At 39.6% G+C, this 19167-nt stretch overlaps 1 long non-coding RNA gene across 1 annotated transcript; it reads right to left on the bottom strand.

Moving 5' to 3' along the window:
* Positions 1–1543: 1543 nt before the first annotated feature.
* Positions 1544–16843, bottom strand: LOC121932075. The gene is made up of 3 exons (XR_006104263.1): positions 16540–16843; positions 9276–9351; positions 1544–1641 (listed from the first exon to the last, which is right to left on the bottom strand). It is a non-coding gene; the product is annotated as an uncharacterized LOC121932075 (long non-coding RNA).
* Positions 16844–19167: the final 2324 nt, after the last annotated feature.

The following is a 19167-nucleotide window of genomic DNA, read 5'->3' as shown; positions in this document are numbered from 1 at the left end:
TCCTTCTCGCGGCGCGGCTATGATGCCGCGAAGCGCCGCTGGCGCACTCGTGGTGTCATAGCCACCACGACATGTGCGGAAGCACAGCGTCCGCTACGTAAAAATGGCGGTGATCGTCTCGAACGGCCGCCGTCATTTTTTACACATGGAGCGCGTATTAGGGTTAGGGAGGTGCGGAAGCACCGCACCTCCCAAACCCTAGTACGCGCTCTGCATGTACTTTAATGGCGGTGTGTAACCCGCCATGGAGATTAACGTCTGGGAAGGCAAAGATGATGAACTGGGCAGTGATCTGAGGGACTCTTCTGATTTACTCTTATAGCCATTTGGGCTGCAAGGATGAAGTTGTGTTCTGACACCATCTTGCAGCATTGTTCAAAATGGTGCATAATGTACTTGGTGTTCCATACAGTATCCAGCACCAGTGTGTGTGTGTGTGTGTGTGTGTGTGTCTGTTGTTTGCCTTCAAAAATTTTTCCAGCTTATGACAACCCTAACACAAAACCCAAAGAGGAGTTTGACCACAATCCCCAAGTGTAGTGTGAAAGAATTTATAATAGCCTTAACTTATCTCTTAAATTCAGCCAATTTTCAATGTCAAGCAAGGGATAGTGAGGTGCATATTACCATTTATGGTTTCGGTGAATATTGCCAAAACACCATTTGGGCATTTTTATTGTAATACATGCAGAAATCTAATTGATTTATATTCCCTGGCATTTTTGAAAGAAAATAATATTTTTTTTAAAAATGTGATCAAGGAGTGGCACAATGGGAACCAGTGTAGCATAGGTTTTTTGGGTTGGAATATAACATTCAGTTCCCTGCTTGGCCATGAAACCCACTGGGTGACCTTGGACAAGTCACTTTCATCCTCAGGGAAAGGCAATGAGAAACCTCCTCTGAACAAATCTTGCTAATAAAACTCCATGATAGGTTTGCCTTAGGGTCACCATATCTTGAAGTCACACAACACACACAGTGGCACCATGTCCTATAGTCCCAACTCATTATCGCACACATGCAGGATCATCCTTACTCCTGGGGTCTGCACGTATGCAGTGAATGGCTGCAAAGAGGACAACTATGCATATGCAGGTATGTGGTAATAGGTTTTCACTTTAGCAATAACCTGGTTAGTATGCGATTCTGAAATGCTTGGTGATGTATGCACCTACACCTGTATGCACATAGTATTCGCCCCAACATTTGCACTTGAACTCAGGGAAACTAAATCCCAGGTGCATTTGTTTAAGACCAAAATATTAAATGTGTACAGCTATGGGCAGGATTGTAAATGAAGGGTTTTGCTGGACTTCATCAAAAGTCTAGGGATTATTAGGAAAATGATCTTCCCCAAGTAATTCAGCACAAAGGCTATTAGAACAACAGGAAGGTTTAGTCCATCAGTGAGGCAAGCAAAGGAACAAATTTCTTTGAAACTGATCTTTCACATCCATGTGTTCAAAAGAATAAGAACATCTATGAGTACAGACCTAAATAAAAAGATGAAAGGGGCTAATAGACTTCTCACCCATAACATTGTTTCCTCTCTTGTTATTAGATGGATATGTCCCTGTGTTTAATCTTTTTCCAAAAAGCCGTAGTCCTGGCTGGTGAGGAGAAAGACAGAGCTCTGTACTAAGAAGAAAAAAACAAACAAACTGAGAAAGAGAGAGAAAGAGAGAGAAGAAAAGGGAAGAGAAGGGAAGGGAAGAATACAACTATATATATTATGGTACACATTCTAGTAAATACTGTATAAGTAACAAGGATAAATGAGCATATTCCTCTGTAAGCTTCTATATATGTGCAAAATGTATCTTTTATGTAGCATGACCATCACAGAAATCAAGGTGAACAAAAAACCATAAACATTTCTTTGATCCACTAACATGGTAAACAGAATGATTAAACAAACACAGGGGGATTGTTTATCTGTTACCAATTCTTTTACATGTCAACATAATTCATATATTTCAAGGGCACATCTCTTTATTCTTGAGTAATTGTCAGACAATGAGCCTTGCCTATTGTCACATAACAATGAGACCCTTTCTGATCAAAGGAAAACTTGGCTGGAAAATAAGAGAACTGTTTTACTATGTAAGGGAAAGCACTGCCAGGAATGATACATTAGTTAGTGGATTTGGCTGAATAGACCAACAGGGTGACATTCTTTCACACAATGTATTTATCACCTTGAATTTACATCCTTGAGGGAACAGGGGTTTTCTTCAGTGATGGAAGCTGGTACAGAGAGAAAGGTTATGAGCTTGCTTGTCTTCCTAAACAGAAGGTAGACCTTCATTTCAGCATTTGGCTTTTTCTCTTTTGTAATGTTTGAAATAAAAATTGTAATGGAACTAGCATTGTGCAGTAGCAGCAAGCTGTTTATTTGTCATGTAATCATGTAAATAAAGTTACATTTAATACAAATATTGTTTCGAAGAAAGTATTTCATATTGTTTTCCTTGCACTATTTCTATCCCTTGCTAAAGATTACAAAAGGAGAGGCCAAGAATCATATAATTATAGAATCTAAGAGTTGGAAGGGCTCACAATGGTTATGTAGTCCAATGCTTGCCATGCAGTGACACACGATTACAGTACTTCTAAAGGATGCACATCCAACTTCTGTTTAAAACTCAGTGCTTGGGAATCTTGGAAATTGTAGTTTATTGTGTCACCAGAACTCTCTGACAGAGAAGGCTAAATATCTCACAAAACTACATTTCCCAGAATTCCTTAGCATTGAGCCAGGCAGTTAAAGTGATCTCAAACTACATTATTTCTGCATTATGTTTTGGACCCATGTTATACAGAGTTTAGGCAATCTTGCTATATGAAGTGCTGTAGTAATGAAAGGGAGGCCCTGCTAGAAAGGACTGCAAAAGCTTCTCGTTGGCTGACAGGAGATTTCATTTTTGGGGAAATGATGGGCAAGAGTTTGGAATACATGGTCACTTGAAAACTTTCTGTATACAAGCAATTCTTGTAATGGAGAAATCACACATTTTATGAGGAGTGGCCAACTCTTATTGGCTATGTTGTCACTACCTCACAGTTTCCCAAACTACTGTCAGGAACTGCTGATTTATGGAGAGACACTTTCTACTTGAGCCTGACCCCGTTGTGAAAGGATCCTTCAATGAACCTATATATTCATCCTAATCATACAAAAACACCTGGATAACTACCCAAATAGAGCTTCTTGTTTAGTGTCCCTTTATATGTTTGGTTGAGGCTGTTGTTGTTAACTCATATCCGAAGCCTGTTTGGACATTTTATTGTTGATTTATTGTTCTTTTGAAACTGAAATAAATAAATGTTAAAAAGAAAAAGGAAACAGAATTCTTCTGCTAATGCAGTAGTTCCCAACCTTTGGTCCTCCATTTGTTTTGTACTGCAGCTCCTAGAAGACCCAACCAATTTGGCCAACAGTCAAAAATTATGGGAACAGATGTTCAAAACATCTGGAGGACCAAAGGTTGGGGACTATTGTGCCTGTGGAAGGGAAAGCAAGGTGTGACAGATCTGTCCTCCAGATTGGCTCCACAGTTCCAAAGCCCAGATTCCTCTCACTCATCTTGCCCTTTTACTATTCATTTATCTGGATCTGGTACTCAGGACTCAAGGTAACCACTACACTGGACAAGTGACTGTGCTGATCAGTGAGTTTAGTGTGATAATGTGTTATCAGTCTTCCCTTTCAAATTTTAAATGTAAACAGAGTGATAGAAAAGGGGGAAAAACAAATATTTATTATATAACAACCTAGACATGAACTCCCTGAACTCTTTCCACATTCTCAGCTTTCAGAAGCAGAGCTTATCTGTTCCCCTTTGCCGAATCAGCTTTCACCCTGCTCTGACTCTCCCAGGACAGTGTAGTACAAAACTTAAACCATAAGACGATTAAATAAAAATCATAAGAACAATGATTCAATCTAAATTAACTTTTAAAGAAAATTTCAACTTGTTGGGTAAGATGTGGAATACATTTCTCAGTATATAGAGAAATCTCTGAAAATATTCTATTTGTAATAGAAAGAGAGACACAGAGAAAAAGAGGATAACTTACTAAACAGATGAAACATTTTATTGTTCAGAGGTTATTTTCAAGTACTGCTTATACTGTGAAGTCTGCTTGCAGTGAAGAAATAAAAATATAGCACTTTATGTCATGGTGGCTTTAAAAAAAATAAAAATACCTGTCAGCTTTACATAAACATGTTTTTACTGATGGTCAAGGGAAGTCAGTTGAATGACTTCTTCCATCTTCAAATGTACTTAAATTCCCAGGAAACTTGCAACAACACAAGATCACCATACTGTGGGAACTATTGTTCCTAACTGAGCTGTTTGCAATTGCTGCTTGCCTTTGGCTCTTCTAGCAGAGAATTCTCATCATTCCTATCCATCTATAGTTTTCAGAAGGTTAGTAATATCTAAGCAAATGTGCTAGGACCATGAAGGTTCGATTTGTCTAAAATGAATATACAAGCAAGGTGAAGCTATGTGCATAGTACTTTCATAAAAAGAGCTTTGCTACCAGTGTTGAAAATGGGATGAATCTCTCTGAGATGTTCCAATTCTATCTTTTCTTTTTTTAAAGCAGCTTTCCCCCCATTTTATTGTTGTTGTGTGCCTTCAAGTAATTTCCAACTTATGATGGTCTTAAGGTGAACCTATTGTGGGGCTTTCTTAGCAATATTCATTCCAGTAGGTTTTCCATGATCTTCCTCTGAGGTTGAGAGAGTGTGTGAGGTGTTTTCCATGCCTAAACAGGGAATAGAACCCAGAGTTCTAATCCAGCATTCAATAATTACACCACACTGGCTCTATGTACAGTATTCTATTAGTAACAACAAAATAAATACTGGGTAAAGCTTTTATTAGGACCACTAAAATGTTACAAAAGTGATGCATAAGTGGCGAAAGCTTTCAGGTTTGCTAGATGTTTTAATCAAGCACAATGGCACAAAAATTGGGGATGAGGAAAAAGCCCAGAGTCTAAAATCTGACCTGGTGAATTGGCCATGGTGTGTCTCAGTAAAAAGTAGAAGTGTTAAAGTATCAGTTTCATACTGCTAAATCAGGTTGGTAATGTGTGTCCCTGCCAGATGTTGCTGGACTGCTATTCCCACCATTCTTCACACTGAATGTGCTGGCTGAAGCTGTTGGGAGTTGGAGCCCAACATTATCTGTTGGGTCACACATTGGCTGCTTCTGCAATAGACCACTGAAGAAGCTATTGATCTGATTCAATATAAGACAATTTATACAGCTTCTCTAGACCTTAGGGCAGTGGTTCACAACCTTTGTTCCTCCAGATATTTTGGACTTTAGTTCCCATCATTCCTGGCAGTTGGTCACATTGGCTAGGGCTTCTGGGATATGAAGTCAAAAACAAATGGAAGACCAGAGGTTGGGAACCACTGCCCTAGAGCAATATAGTTAGGAATATTTTTTTAAAATGTGCACTGTCTTCTGTATGTGATTCAGGTGAGCACAGTATTGTTGTTTTTAAGCTGTTGTTGTTGTTAATTGCCGACAAATTGACTTTGATTTATGGTAACCCCATGAATGAGAGATCTCTGAATCACCCTGCAGACTGAGAGCCCTGGGCGGGATACAGACGGGCAAAAAGGGATGTACTCATGATGTCATGAAGGTAGAGCCTTCAGACGGGCTTTACCTGAATGCCGCCATGAATACGCCCCCCGCACGCCCCAAGCGGGAAGAAGCGGCATTAAAAAGGTGCTGCTTTTTTCCGCTTCTTTTCTGTTTGATACGTACCTGCGCATGTCCGTCTGTAAGCTGCTGATACGTCAGAATTGCTACGCCGCAAATATAAGTTGCCGGTTTAAAAGCTCCATGTCAGCTGTGTCGCATAATGGGTCGGGTTCCCGGCACATGCGTGGTTTGCAGTCAAGCTTTAATTGCAACGTCCGATGTCATGGAGCTGTGGAAGCTGAGGCACAGCTGCGGCGCATTTTAAGCCTCGTAACCCTAACCCTAGAGCCACTTGTGCGCATGCGTTGGTAGAACCGCGGGAAGTTGTAAGTTTTGCCGGCGGATGTTTTGGTTGTAGAAAGTGAAAAGGGAAAGTTTGGGATTTTAAAGTGACCCCCTACACACATTCCTGTGCCATTTTCACCTGGGAAAGGGCACAGTTCGGCTGCTCCTGGCACAGCTGTGTGGCGGCTCCCCTTTGCCACCAGGCAGGATGGCTCAGCCATCCACCAGCACCCCGAAAAAAGGCAGGGGGACGTCTTGGTCTCATACTGAGACGGCTGACCTCATAGCTATATGGTCCCAGCCAAACATTTTGCAGAAACTGGAGCAGTCCTACCTGAATGCTGACACATATCGAGAAGAGGAAGAAGCCATGAGAGCTGCTGCACCAGTACACCAGAATTGCTACGCCGCTACTTTAAGTTGCCCATTTAAAAGCTCCGTCGCATAGTGAGTTGGGGTCTTGGAACATGCGCAGTTTGCAGTCAGGCTTTAATTGCAACGTCCGCTGCCATGCAGCTGTGGAAGCTGAGGCACAGCTGCAGCGCATTTTAAGACTCGTAACCCTAACCCTAACCCTAACCCTAACCCTAGAGCAACATGTACACATGCGCTGCTTGGAAAGTTTGGACTTTAAAGTGCACCCCTACACACATTCCTGTGCCATTTTCACCTATCAATAAAAAATGCTAAAACTGTAAATATTTACATATGTACAAGGGAGGTGATGGGGGATGGCAGGGGGACAGTGGTGGCAGCGGAGACAGCTGTGGCTGTGCATTGCAGATTCAGCAGGAGCGCGGGGACCAAAGGAGAGGAGGCATCCATGATGCTGGTGACATTGGCAACGTGCAAGTGGACAAGGATGCCAACACCAGCTGATCACCAGCTGGCAGGAGAGCACCATTGTTCTTGGGCAGAGCGGGGGAAAAAGTTTTAAAGAGGCATGGGCGCTTTAAATGCGCCCATAGGCTTTCTGCCGCCGCTGCTTAGCGCTGCGCAGCTGCGCATCCGCCAGCCGGCAAAGGAAAAAAAGAAAAAAAGTACTACGAAGGGCGCCCCCCCACCCTTTTACAAGGAGCTGTATGCTTTCATTAAAAGTGATGGAAGCATCAGGCCCAACAGACTAGCCACCAGTGGGGAACGTGTCAGGGTCCCGGCGGGCCAGCCAGCCAGAGCCGAGCCTGTGCTGGTGGAGGAGGAGGAGGAGGAGGAGGAGACCCTCGGAGCTTGAATGTGTCCAAGACCTTTTGATGCCCTCTAAAGTTGCCCCCAAAGGCAAAGGGCAACTAGAGAGGGCCTGGGATCAAGGGGCAGGGAGCACTGACAAGGCACTAGGTCCCATGATGTCCCATAAAAACATCATTTCGCCTCCCAGGGCATGTGTTCCCTCCCAGCCCTATCTACTCTATTCTACCCTTCCTGTTCTCTCCTCCCACCATGCCTGGCTCACTGGTCCCCAAAGCAGCAATGTCCAAACTCTGTCCTTCAAGGTGTTTGGACTTCATCTCCCAGAATCCCCAGCCACCTTGCCCTGTGGTCTGGGATTCTGGGAGATGAAGTCCAAACGCCTGGAAGGACAGAGTTTGGACATTGCTACCTCACACCACTCCTGCCTAGCTTTAGATGCCAGCCTCCATGGCCTCGTAGATGAGAGAAAGTTTAAAGGGGCTTGGGCGCTTTAAATGCGCACATAGGCTTTCTGCCGCTGCTTAGCGCTGTAGCTGCACAGCTGCGCATCCAGTAGCCGGCAAAAGAAAAAAAAGCCGTGGTTTGGGCCGCCCGTGTGGAAGCTGCCTCTCTTTTTGCAGCATCCTCCAAGGCGGCGGTTTGGAAACTCCGGGTCCGAAACGGACCCAGGTGAGGCGTCTTCACTGCCCCCCGTGTGGAAGCTCCAACACCTGAAGCACGCACCCGGGGCGGGCCGTCTGGAGGCTTCGCATTCAGCTGAATACACCTTCAAGACGTCCTCCCCTGCCCGTCTGTATCCCGCCATGGTTTCCTTCATTGGATCAACCCCTCTGGAATGCAGTCTTCCTCTTTTTCTATTGCCTTCTACCTTACGAAGCATTATTGCCTTTTCTAACAAGTTATGTCTTCTCATGATATGGCCAAAGTAGGACAATCTCATTTTTTGGCTTCTAGGGAGAGTTTAGGCTTCATAGGGTCTGGGACCCATTTATTTGTATTTTTAAGAGTCTGTGGTATCTGCATAATTCTTCTTTAGCACCACATCTCAAAGTAATGATGATGATGATGTTTTTATATCACCCTTTTCACCAAAGGGCAGTACATTAGAACATATACAATCAAAAAGAAATGATAAAACACAACACTATAAAATGCAAAAATACTAAAATATTATAATAATATAGTAATATGCTAAAAACAATAACAAATGAAATCTTTATCAGTTGCATGAGATGATGAAATGATTCTCATCCTATCTGATTTCTTAATGCTGTTCAGAGCAGTGACCTAAAATTTGGCTTTTCAAAGAGCTCCTCAAGACCATAACAGCTTAGATTGCTTCACAAACACACTGCAGCAAAGTTACATATGAACCTCTTTGTGTGTGTGTATACATGGCTGAGTAGGGATTCAAACCCTGGTCTCCAGAGTCATAGTCCAACACTCAAATCACTACTCCATGCTGACCCTTCTTTTCTGGTCAGCCCTATAGCTGAAGAGCTGTTTATGTACGGGAGTTTATGTACTGTTTAGATATTGGAGATGGAGTGCAGTTCATTCCTATCATACTGAGGCAGGCCCACTGGGGCAGCCCTACCCTTCCTTCTATACAAATGCCTTCCTTGTTAGGAACGCATGTGAAGAAGTATTGTGGAAACTGGGCTTTTAATTGCAGTTACAAGAAACTAGGGCTTATTTGACCATTTCATGTTTATACTCTATATAGGCTTTCAAAAACTGAGGATAGGTTTTACAGGGAAGGAATCTGGACATTTCCAAGTAGAGGAGAATTTGTTAATGTAGTATATAAGAGTACATTTTGATGAGTTAATTGGCCATGATAAGTTAGTGGCTCCATTATGGAACATTTGTCCATGGTCTTAATGCCACTTGCAGGACTCATTGTAGGCTGTGAAAGAAACCAGTCTGTGTGCCCTCAAGTTCATTTCATATCCTTTATCACTGCAAGCAAGACCAAAATTGGCTACTGTTTCCTTGAGTATGAACAGTTGAGCTAGAAACACAATGCCTTCATCTTATTCAAAAGTGTTCTAAAATACATACCTGTGCATTGCTCCTCCTCACTGTTCTTAGGACTGTATCTGATCTGCCATTGATCTGATCCATGTACGTGCTTCTCCTATTCAGATTAGTAAAGGAGATATAATAATGTGTAGCTGAAGCATCTATAGGTTTTATTTTTGCAAGAACTTCAATAGGAGGGATCAACATTTCCAGTGGATGTGCAAGTGTCGACAGTCTTACACATTTTTCTCCTCATTCAACATTTGATCATTAGTCTGAAACATACATATAATTGCCTCTGCCTAGGTTACCCTATTGTGTACCAAAGAATAGTTCCTATCTTTACAGCAAAATAATAAACCATAAATTGGGCTGAACTTTCACCTTCTTGCCTAAATGAGGAATCATTCAGTTGATTTTGACTGAGACGTAATGTATCAACGATCAAAGAGTGGGGGGTGGGGGGACAGGTATTTGAGGATTGCATTTCGTCTTGCATTTAAAAATGATTGACCGTTTTCACTCTAATGTCATTCCGATGACTGATTAATAAAGACTGGAATGCTGTCTACTGCTTAGTTACTTCACAATTAATAAATGAGCTTATAGTAGAGCTGACTACTATTCCCTGGGAATAAAGTCAATGAATCTGGTCACCTCTTGCCAATTGCAATGCCCTTTCAGTTTTGAAACATATGCTGCCAAGTAAAACAAGCTATACAAATCTTTCATTTTACCTGGGGGGGGGGGGACAATCAATATTTTCATTAAAACCAAATAATAAATAAATCAGCTGAACAGGCTAAGCAATGCCTTTAATCTTGACAGAAATATTTCTTCATTTTCTCATCAGAAGCAATTTATTTTTTTCTTTTTCTTTTCTTTTTTGTATGACGGAGAAATGGAACAAGAAATGGAATACAGGATGGCAGGAAACAGTTTCTTTGGCAATGTCTGGAAGTAGGCCATTGCTGTCCCTTTGAATCTGATGCAATCTTAGAGGAGAAAATTAGATTTTAGATTTCCCTCCACCAATTCTGCAGAATTTGTGCTTTGGGAGGAAGGCTTGGATCTGTAGCATCTAAACTCTTTCTGATTCTTTGCCATGCGTCTATACAATGAGAACATTTGGACCAACCTGGGAACTGATCTATAGTAATACGGGTACAGCAGCATTGTACTGGAAGTGATCATTTTTCTTCTCTCCTTTTTTCCCTACCAGAAACAATCCAGCAGAATATGTCAGAATACACAACTATGTTAAGTCAAAGCACAAGTCCAAAGGCATTGACTCAGTTGTTCATATTAATAATTCACAAAGAGAGCCTACACAGTTATTAATTGTTTATTTGTTTGCTTTATAAGTGATTTTGGAATCAATATGTTTCTCAAAGCAAATTATAAGAAAGAGGTTAGAGCCAATAGAATTAAATCTGAAAAAAGAGAATTTCTACCTAATCAATTCACTGAAACATAGGAGTAATGAAAGCTAAAAACATGGCATTCATCATAAAAGAAAGCTGGCACATTTATAATATCCCTAGCACACATTCATTCAAAGTGAATTAACCATCACATTTGGTGCATGATCTAGGGGCCCAGATAGTCTGCACTATGTGTGGATTAATCTCCACAATGAAACAAAACAAAACAAAACTGTTAGTTTAGTGATAATATCCATGAAAAATACACATAGGTGGCCAATGTATGCTGTCTCCCTGGGGAGCAATTTGATAGATTATCATTTGAACCTCTCACAGACCTAAATAGTGCTGCACTGAGTCCAATGGATACTGGTTTCATTCTGTTTCACCAATGATTATTTACAAGTAGGAAAAATCATTTAAATATTCTAAATGTATTATTTGTGATATATTTATTGTATTTGATATCCATTCGTGTTTAACATATTGCTGTTTCAAATCACTGCTGAGTAAAAGTATGACACAATTTGTCAGATCCATTAATCTTGTTACAAAGAAACTGCTGGGGCAGCATGGAAAGGTCATAATGGTTTTAATTGTACATTGCACATAATTATTACTCAGTGTAGCCCTTCAACCCATTATTTAGTAAAAAAACAAATACAGTTATTTACTTTAAACAACTGAAACATTTAATAAGAACAAGGTTATAACTGACATTTGCATATTAACTGATGTGTTTCTTGTGATGTTTGACTTGTCTTATTCTTACTTCTAAAATTAGTTCATGTCAAAGGTTGTATCATAGAACTACAGGTAGATAAGCATATAGAAGTTTGTCACTTGACAGCAAATAGGTGATACTGTGCTATACACTGGCCTCATTGTGACTGCAAAAGGAACAATAGAAAAATACATATTTGACTGGATTATGCATATCATGTTCATTAAAGCATGGTTACTTGACAGAACTGACTCTGTTGTGAAATGTTTCTGCCTCTTCCATTCCCCAAGATGATCCTATCTAGCTTCAGCCTGATAGTCAGTCTTCTCTTTGGAGAAAAAGTTGATTGAATGTATCATGACAGCAAAACTCCAGGGCTTCCTGGATGAGACAGCTTTCCTTGTTCCTTTGCAATTGGCTTTTGATCTGATTGTGGAATGGAGTTGGCTTTAAGTGTCCTAGTAGATGATCTTTGTCCAGAAGTGGACAAAAGAAATACCTCCCTTTTCTTTCTCTATGACTTCAAGTGACATTGATTGTGGGCGGTGATATATTGCTGCATCTCCCAAAAATCAGGTAAGGGTGCAAGAGTTAGTGGTGAATTGGTTTTTCTTCTTTTTCACAAAGGGATCCTCCCATAAACTTGTTGTTGCTCTGTCTTTGAGAAAAGATATGGTGCAATTAGAAAGCCCTTAACCCAAGTACCCATTTGAGGTACACATTATGGCAGAGAGATCCAAAAGAAAAAAGGTTGCAACACTGCTTATTTCCTTCTCACAAGTAAGAAGAAAAATATTCAAAAGTTTCCTCACAGATGGGTGAGATTATGATAATCTTTGCATGTTTTCTTCAGATTTTGGAACTTCTCTGTGACATTGTGAAGTTTTGGCAAGTACATTTGTTGCACAATGTCTTTGTTAAAAACATGTGTTTTGTGAAAGAACCATTTATGCATGTGTTTTGCAGTTGAGGATGATGATGATGATATAGAAAAGCACTTCTTTTTGCTCAAAATTCTCATGGTATTTAGTAAGTGTAATATGTTGATGCTGTCCCATTTACAGTATATTTTTGCGACTGTTCTTGAAAATGGTTCAGAAACTATACTAAATGGTAAGCAATGCAGCAAATTTAAACACAAAAGAACACATTCAACCTATCCCCCAGTTCCTCTGCTTGCCAGTGAGCTTCTGTCCCCAATTTTAATAGCTAGTTCTGCCCTTTAAAGCCACACAAGTCCCTACATGGTCAGGGACCAATGTGTCATTGTCCATTTGTCTTCTAAGGTCATCTTCAGCTGCTCTGCTCTCATGGCTATCCATTGGAGGAGGTTAAAATGTCAATAGTAAGGAGAAGCATTTTCTCAGTGATTACCTGACATTACGAAATGACCTCCTTCAAAAGGTTCATTTTTCTTGTTTTAATTCAGCAGGCACTGCAAGGCTCATTTGCCTTGTAAGGCTCTTGGATGATAGATAAAAATGCCTTTTCTGTTTTGTTTAGAAGTGTATAGTTTTCATATTTAGTTTACTTTATGCTGTGGAGTGACTGTTTTAACCACTTGAGAGGAAAAACATTGCAGTTAACAATGGTATTTTTTTTTATAGATAACAAGAGCATGATGTTGTTATTTTTTTTTCATAACATAATATCCTGTAATATTGGGAAGGGTTTTTTAAGTGTAATGAACAATATCTATTTACAATTGATCTGAGAAGTTATTGGGAGGGATTTTGGAGCTTCTCTATTTATCAGGATATTTTGTAAAAATGAAGAGGAAAAAAATAATACATTAATAAAATCATCATCATCATCATCATCATCATCAATAATAATAATGTTTACTAAGAGATTAGTAATTAAGTAGTGCGTTACTTTTTTTAAAGAAATGATCAACTAACTCCAATATATGGATTTTTTTTTAAAATGTGCCTTTAACTGAAGCCAGTTCTTCTTCTCTCTTGAAAAGTAAGATCCCTCGCATCTGTAAATAACCAAGGAGAAAATATATATATATACTGTTGGTTTAGTTCAATATTCTTCCCAAATAGTGTAGTTGTTGTTGTTATGGGCCTTAAAACTAATCCTGACTGAGGAGGCTTTTGTCTTCTTTTGAGACTGAGAATATATGGCTTGTCCAAGGTCACCCATTGGGTTTTCATGATTGAGCAGAAATTTAAATCCTTCTCTCCTAAAGTCCTTGTCCAGCACTCAAACCATAATACCACACTTGAAACCAATGGGATTTACATAAATGGTGACCAGAGAGTCCCATTTGTTTCAATTGGTCTACTCTATAGTTTGAATAACATTTAATTTAGTCCTCACTTACCCAGGACTACAGATCAGAAGGGTGATACATTTTAGAACCATTCTTCAGAAAAGACACTAATTCTTATTAGAAGGTCTTATCCCCTGTCTCCCAGGAAGAACATCATAGCAAGGTGGAGGCCAACTCTTGAACCAACCAGTGAAGGTGCAGATGCTGTTTGCTTCCATCTTCATCGAACTAGTCTTGACATTATTTTCCTGATGCTTCATGTAACCCTATTCAGGAGTTCTCTGATTTGGTGCAAATCCATGAGGAGGATCAGTGTGCTAGCCCTCAGCCCTGCTGCTGTTGTTTCCATCACAGTAACTACCGTATATACTCAACTATAAGTTGACTTCATGTATGAGTTGAGGGCAGGTTTGGGGGCCAAAATTAAGGATTTTGACATGACCCATGGATAAGTTGAGGGTAAAACTTAGGGGCATGCAACAAAGGATCCAAAGAGTGAATCAAAGCAAAACAATGCCAAAAAAATTACAAAATTTCAGCAGGAATGTTTGTGCTCACAGTAAAGGCTGGAGAGAATAGATGGGGGGGGGGGGTCAGTGATTCCAGGAGAGATTATGCTTTTGCCTTTCTCCAGGTGATTTTTCCTTTTAAAAATAAGAGTTAAAGTACAATACTTACACTGACCCATGGATAAGTCAACTCAGTTTTTTTGGGGTCAAATTGGAAAAAAAAATTTTGACCAAAATTTCTAGACTTATACATGAGTATATACAGTATGTGTGGTTCTAATGGGATGAGATTTCTATACCTGTGAAGGCTCTCCACATGATTTGTAAACCCTGGAAAATCCTGCAAAGACCCTCCATGGATAGAAGAGATTCTCAGCTTTAGCAAATCATCCTCCATGTTGTAGAAATTGTGGCAGTGGGGCAGGACTAGCTGCTCCCCTCACTGTATATTTACTATACTCTGAATTGTTATGCCTGAATAGAGTTGCAGGCAGGTTTTGTGGACAAATCTTAACTTTTGGTATTATCTGAAGATGCTGGGATGGATGTTTATTTCCTTCAGCATCATACTAAACTTTTCTGCCAACATGAATGAAAAAGGGGGGAAAGGTCAAGACAAGCTGTTTTGGCTGTGGAAACTATACTAGCTGAATTCCATCTTGTGTTTCTTTATCAGGAGTGCAGAGAGCATATTTTGAAATATTCCATCAAAATTTATATAATAAAAATAGATATATATGTTAAATATATTCAGGATAGTGCACTACTAGCTGTAGATCTGCTTCAACCATACAAAACTATAGTCAATGCAAAGAAAACCCCATTACAGGTTTGCCTTAGGGTCACCCTAAGTTGGAAATGACTTGAAGGCATACAACAACAATAACAAATAAGGCTTAGAAAATACAACATCGAAGGCAATAGAAAAAGTTTAAAAACAAATAATTAAAAAGAGATTGACAAATAAAATCGAAATACAGCAAGGGAAACAGTTATTACTAGCAAGGAAAAGCTTGCATAAATAAGTATGCTCTTAAGAGTTATTTGATACTCAACAGATGCCCAAATTATGCAAAAGCTGTAGAACAATCATGAGACTTCCCACACAGATCTCAGCAGTTGATTGGGCCCATATAAGTCTATTATTATTATTATTATTATTATTATTATTATTATTATTAGGTGTCTGACGTGTTTAGGACTTTGTAGGTCAACAATAGAAACTCTGGAACTCACCAAACATTGATTCAGTTTAATTGTTGTGGTTTTAAGTTTAATTTCTTGGCTTTCAAGCAGTTTCAAAAATGGTCAAAGGGTAGCATTATTATTCCAAGGTAACAACTTTTCTTTTTAAAGCTAGCTTTCCATGTTAGGAATTGCTCACACTTATTTAATAAGTAATAAATGCAGTCTTTTTTTTTTACTGTGGAAAGTTCATCAAACCATATATGTGGTTTTGAACTTCTTTTGCTATAGTAAAGAAGTTACTTTGTGTGTTTGAAAAAAGAAAATGAAAAGGAGACAAAAGGCAATTTTGTTTCGCTTTTGTGGTCATGAGAGATATTTTTTCATTTGGCTAAGAAGAACTAAATTTCTACTTTACCAGACCAAAAGAATGACTGAAGAACAGACACCTCTGTAAACTATCCCTGAAGTTTCTTTGTCTGATGTTGTTTTATCCTTAGGAAGTCTTTGAAGGCAATTTTTCAGTTGTAGTTTGAAGTCATGCCATCTTTCTCCAAGACAAATTTTGTTTGTCTCTTTCTGCCGTAATGATGGCATTTAGTTTTAATTCCCAGCCTTATGGGAGGCTTCTCCAACCTGCTACCCTAGGGGTATGTTATAAATAAAAGCCAAAATCTTGCACTGGGAGATGCTGCTACAATGACAGAGCTTTGTCATGCTGCTACATCTAATGTGACCCTCCCCAATCTACCATAAAGCCAGATACCTTTCCAAAGGAAGAATTTCTTAGGCATTGGGAAGCAGTGATTGAAAAAGTACCCAAATAGCGTGATAAAGCAAAGTACAATGGAAAGAAAACATATAGAGACATAAACACACAGGGGCCCCTCAGTCGCCTTGCACCACTCAAGACACACAAATCTCAAGAAATGCCTCCACAAAATTGTCTGAAACCTCCCAAAGAAATTCTGCCATGATAGTGACATAGAAAACAGAAAACTTTTTAGACTCTTTCAGTCCCACCTTGAGTCTTGTCTTGCAATATCAGTACGGTCAATAATAATACATTTTCATTGAGGAGCAAAACATTTGGGACAGAGGACAGAATATCACTGTTTATAATATCTTATAATATCTGCATTCCCCCCCTGAAAAAAAGAAATCATTGTATTTACAATACCTTTCATCAGAATATTTTTGAATCTAATACATTGTCTCATTCTAGTTCAATTTCTTCCTTCCTGTATAGTTCCCTTATTCTTTTATTTCTTCTTTTTGTCTTTCCGGTGCACTGATGTATCTTTCCTTCTTATTGTCTTCTTCTTTATTCTTCACTTGCTTCTTTGTTTTTTCTATACAACAATTTCACTAATATTATTTTATCTATTACCTATCCATACACACACACACACACACACACACACACACAGGACAGAATATCACAAAGTATTACTTTTATCTTTCCCCTACATCTGCTGGCCACATCAATACCCTCCACATTAGCTTGCAGTAAAAGACAGTCTGCATTAGAAACAAGTTGTATGTTCAGTCTGTCAACAGAAATTTAACCTATAAGAGCCAAGCTAAGTTGCTCAACCCTAAGAATGGGAATCAGAACCTGAGCCAAAATTTCTCAGAAGATATTTTCTCACTAAACATCTGGAGAGGAGGTTTTCCTTTTTGCACCCCTCCTTCCAATGATAAAAACCCTATTTTGGATTTTTCACTACCTGTGTGTGTGAGTGTGTGTGGGGGCTCTGTGATTGCTCCCTCCAATGCCCCATAATAACAAGGACAGTGTGGGTTCAAACTGCCCATACAATTGTAGTAGCAGAGCAAAATCCTAAACATTCACAGGAAACAAAGAAAGAGGATTGCTTACAACACAGTCAAGGATAAGTCCACTTCTAAAAACTAATTGGTGAACAACTCTTCTCCAGAAGAAATTCTGTGAATTCTATGCTGCCCAGTGTGTGACATGGAGGGAGATGGTTTGAGATACCATTTGAGCATGGTTTTAATTTTAACCTGTAGACCTGCCTTTGCTTTAACATGTAACACTGCTGAAAATGCATAATTTTCTGTGCTTGTAGGTAAAGGAGGATAGTAGGAGCATGGGAAAGTACCTGGCTTTTAGATCAGCTGAAAACTAACAGTAGAGAGGAGATAATGAGATAGATGTAATTCATTTTTCATCATTGTTTCCCACAAAGAAATAGCTACAGATGTCTGCAATAATCACAAAATGTGTTTTTGATCTGTATACCTCCTAACACTGCAGCCAACAGCACAGGAAAAAGAGAACACACCTTTTCACTGCTGTACAGCCATGGCCCTCAATAATAGTAGTTTAGATTTTTAGTGTGTGAATTTTTAAAGTTAAATTCCATGCTGTCTTGGATGCAGAGATGCCTCATTATAGATCTTCCAGCAGGAGCAATAGCCAGTGGTGACTGGTGGAAAGCACTTCATGGGATAGGAAAAATTATCACTGATGCTTAAACTGTAATTGTCATATTGCATCAGAGCAGTGGTGCATTTTTATTTTGCAGAATTCCTTTCAAAATTCAGATTGTAAGGTGCCTTCAGCAGGGATGTATATATCACTGCTGAACAAAATTCTGCAAATTTTTATCAGGCACATTAATGGCACTGTAATAAGCAATAAGCAGAGATAATGATTTCCCCCCTACTTTTGATAGGATTAGGTTTCTAGACTGGTGCTACACGTTCGTGATTACTTCAGCAACCACTGGATGTCACTGATGATCCACACTTGTTCTAAACCTTGGAGCAATTCCTAAATTTGCCATAAGGAAAACTCACATGACCTTGGGGATGGGGGGCATTTAAACAGTACAGTGTCAAAACAGAGGTTTGAGTTTTGTTCTTTTTTGGTCTTTCCAAACTAGTATCAGTCTAATCATCTACTTCTTTCCCAGAACATGTCTTATTCATTCTGATGGTCTTGTGCCAACAGCATTTAGAGGTTCAAAGTCTGAATCCCATGGGCATTTGCAAAGACATAAGCATTTAACATGGAAAACAGATTCAGAATATGACAGAAATGCCCCAGACTATGAAATCTGAGGCAACACACACACACACACACTACACCACTGGTTGTGAGTTGTTTCATCAAGTTGTGGGCTGATTGTGTGCCTGTACTACCATGTACTGGATTTTGGAAGGCCACTATGTACATTACTTCTGATTATGTCTTAAGATTTAAACTGGATAGTAAAATCATAATACAGTTGTCCATATTATAATACAGACTGCCTGTCCCAAATGAGGGCTTGCCATTGATGGATCTGAGCACCCATGGATGGCCCCACTCCATTCATCCCCATAGCAGTACATGCACATGGCTGCATCATCCCAGCCCCATGCAGGGTACATAACCACTGAAACCAGTGGGACTTGAAGTCCCACAGTTTTTGGCATCCACAATTAGGTCTGGAATGGAATACCTTTGAATCTGGAGGTCCAACTGTATGTGAAACTATTACCAGCACCCTAGCTCTAAAGGTGTCCCTGATCATATGAATTTTATTGTACTGTTGTTTTCTATTACGGCAGCCCTGAGATGAACCTATCATGAAGTTCTCTTGGCAAGATTTTAGAGGATTATGCCATTGTCTTTACCTAATGCTGAGAACATGTGACTGGCCCAAGGCCACCCAATGGATTTGCACAGCTGACCAGAGATTTGAACTCTTATCTCTGAAGTCGTATTCTAATACTCAAACCACTACACCCCCCCCCCCTAAAATTCTGATGTCTGATCATTGAAATACCACTCTAC

Source organism: Sceloporus undulatus, chromosome 5, assembly GCF_019175285.1.
Source record: "Sceloporus undulatus isolate JIND9_A2432 ecotype Alabama chromosome 5, SceUnd_v1.1, whole genome shotgun sequence".
In the NCBI taxonomy this organism is placed as follows: domain Eukaryota; kingdom Metazoa; phylum Chordata; class Lepidosauria; order Squamata; family Phrynosomatidae; genus Sceloporus; species Sceloporus undulatus.
Note: the sequence above shows the minus strand (reverse complement) of the source record. Positions and strands in the feature narration are given on the sequence as shown.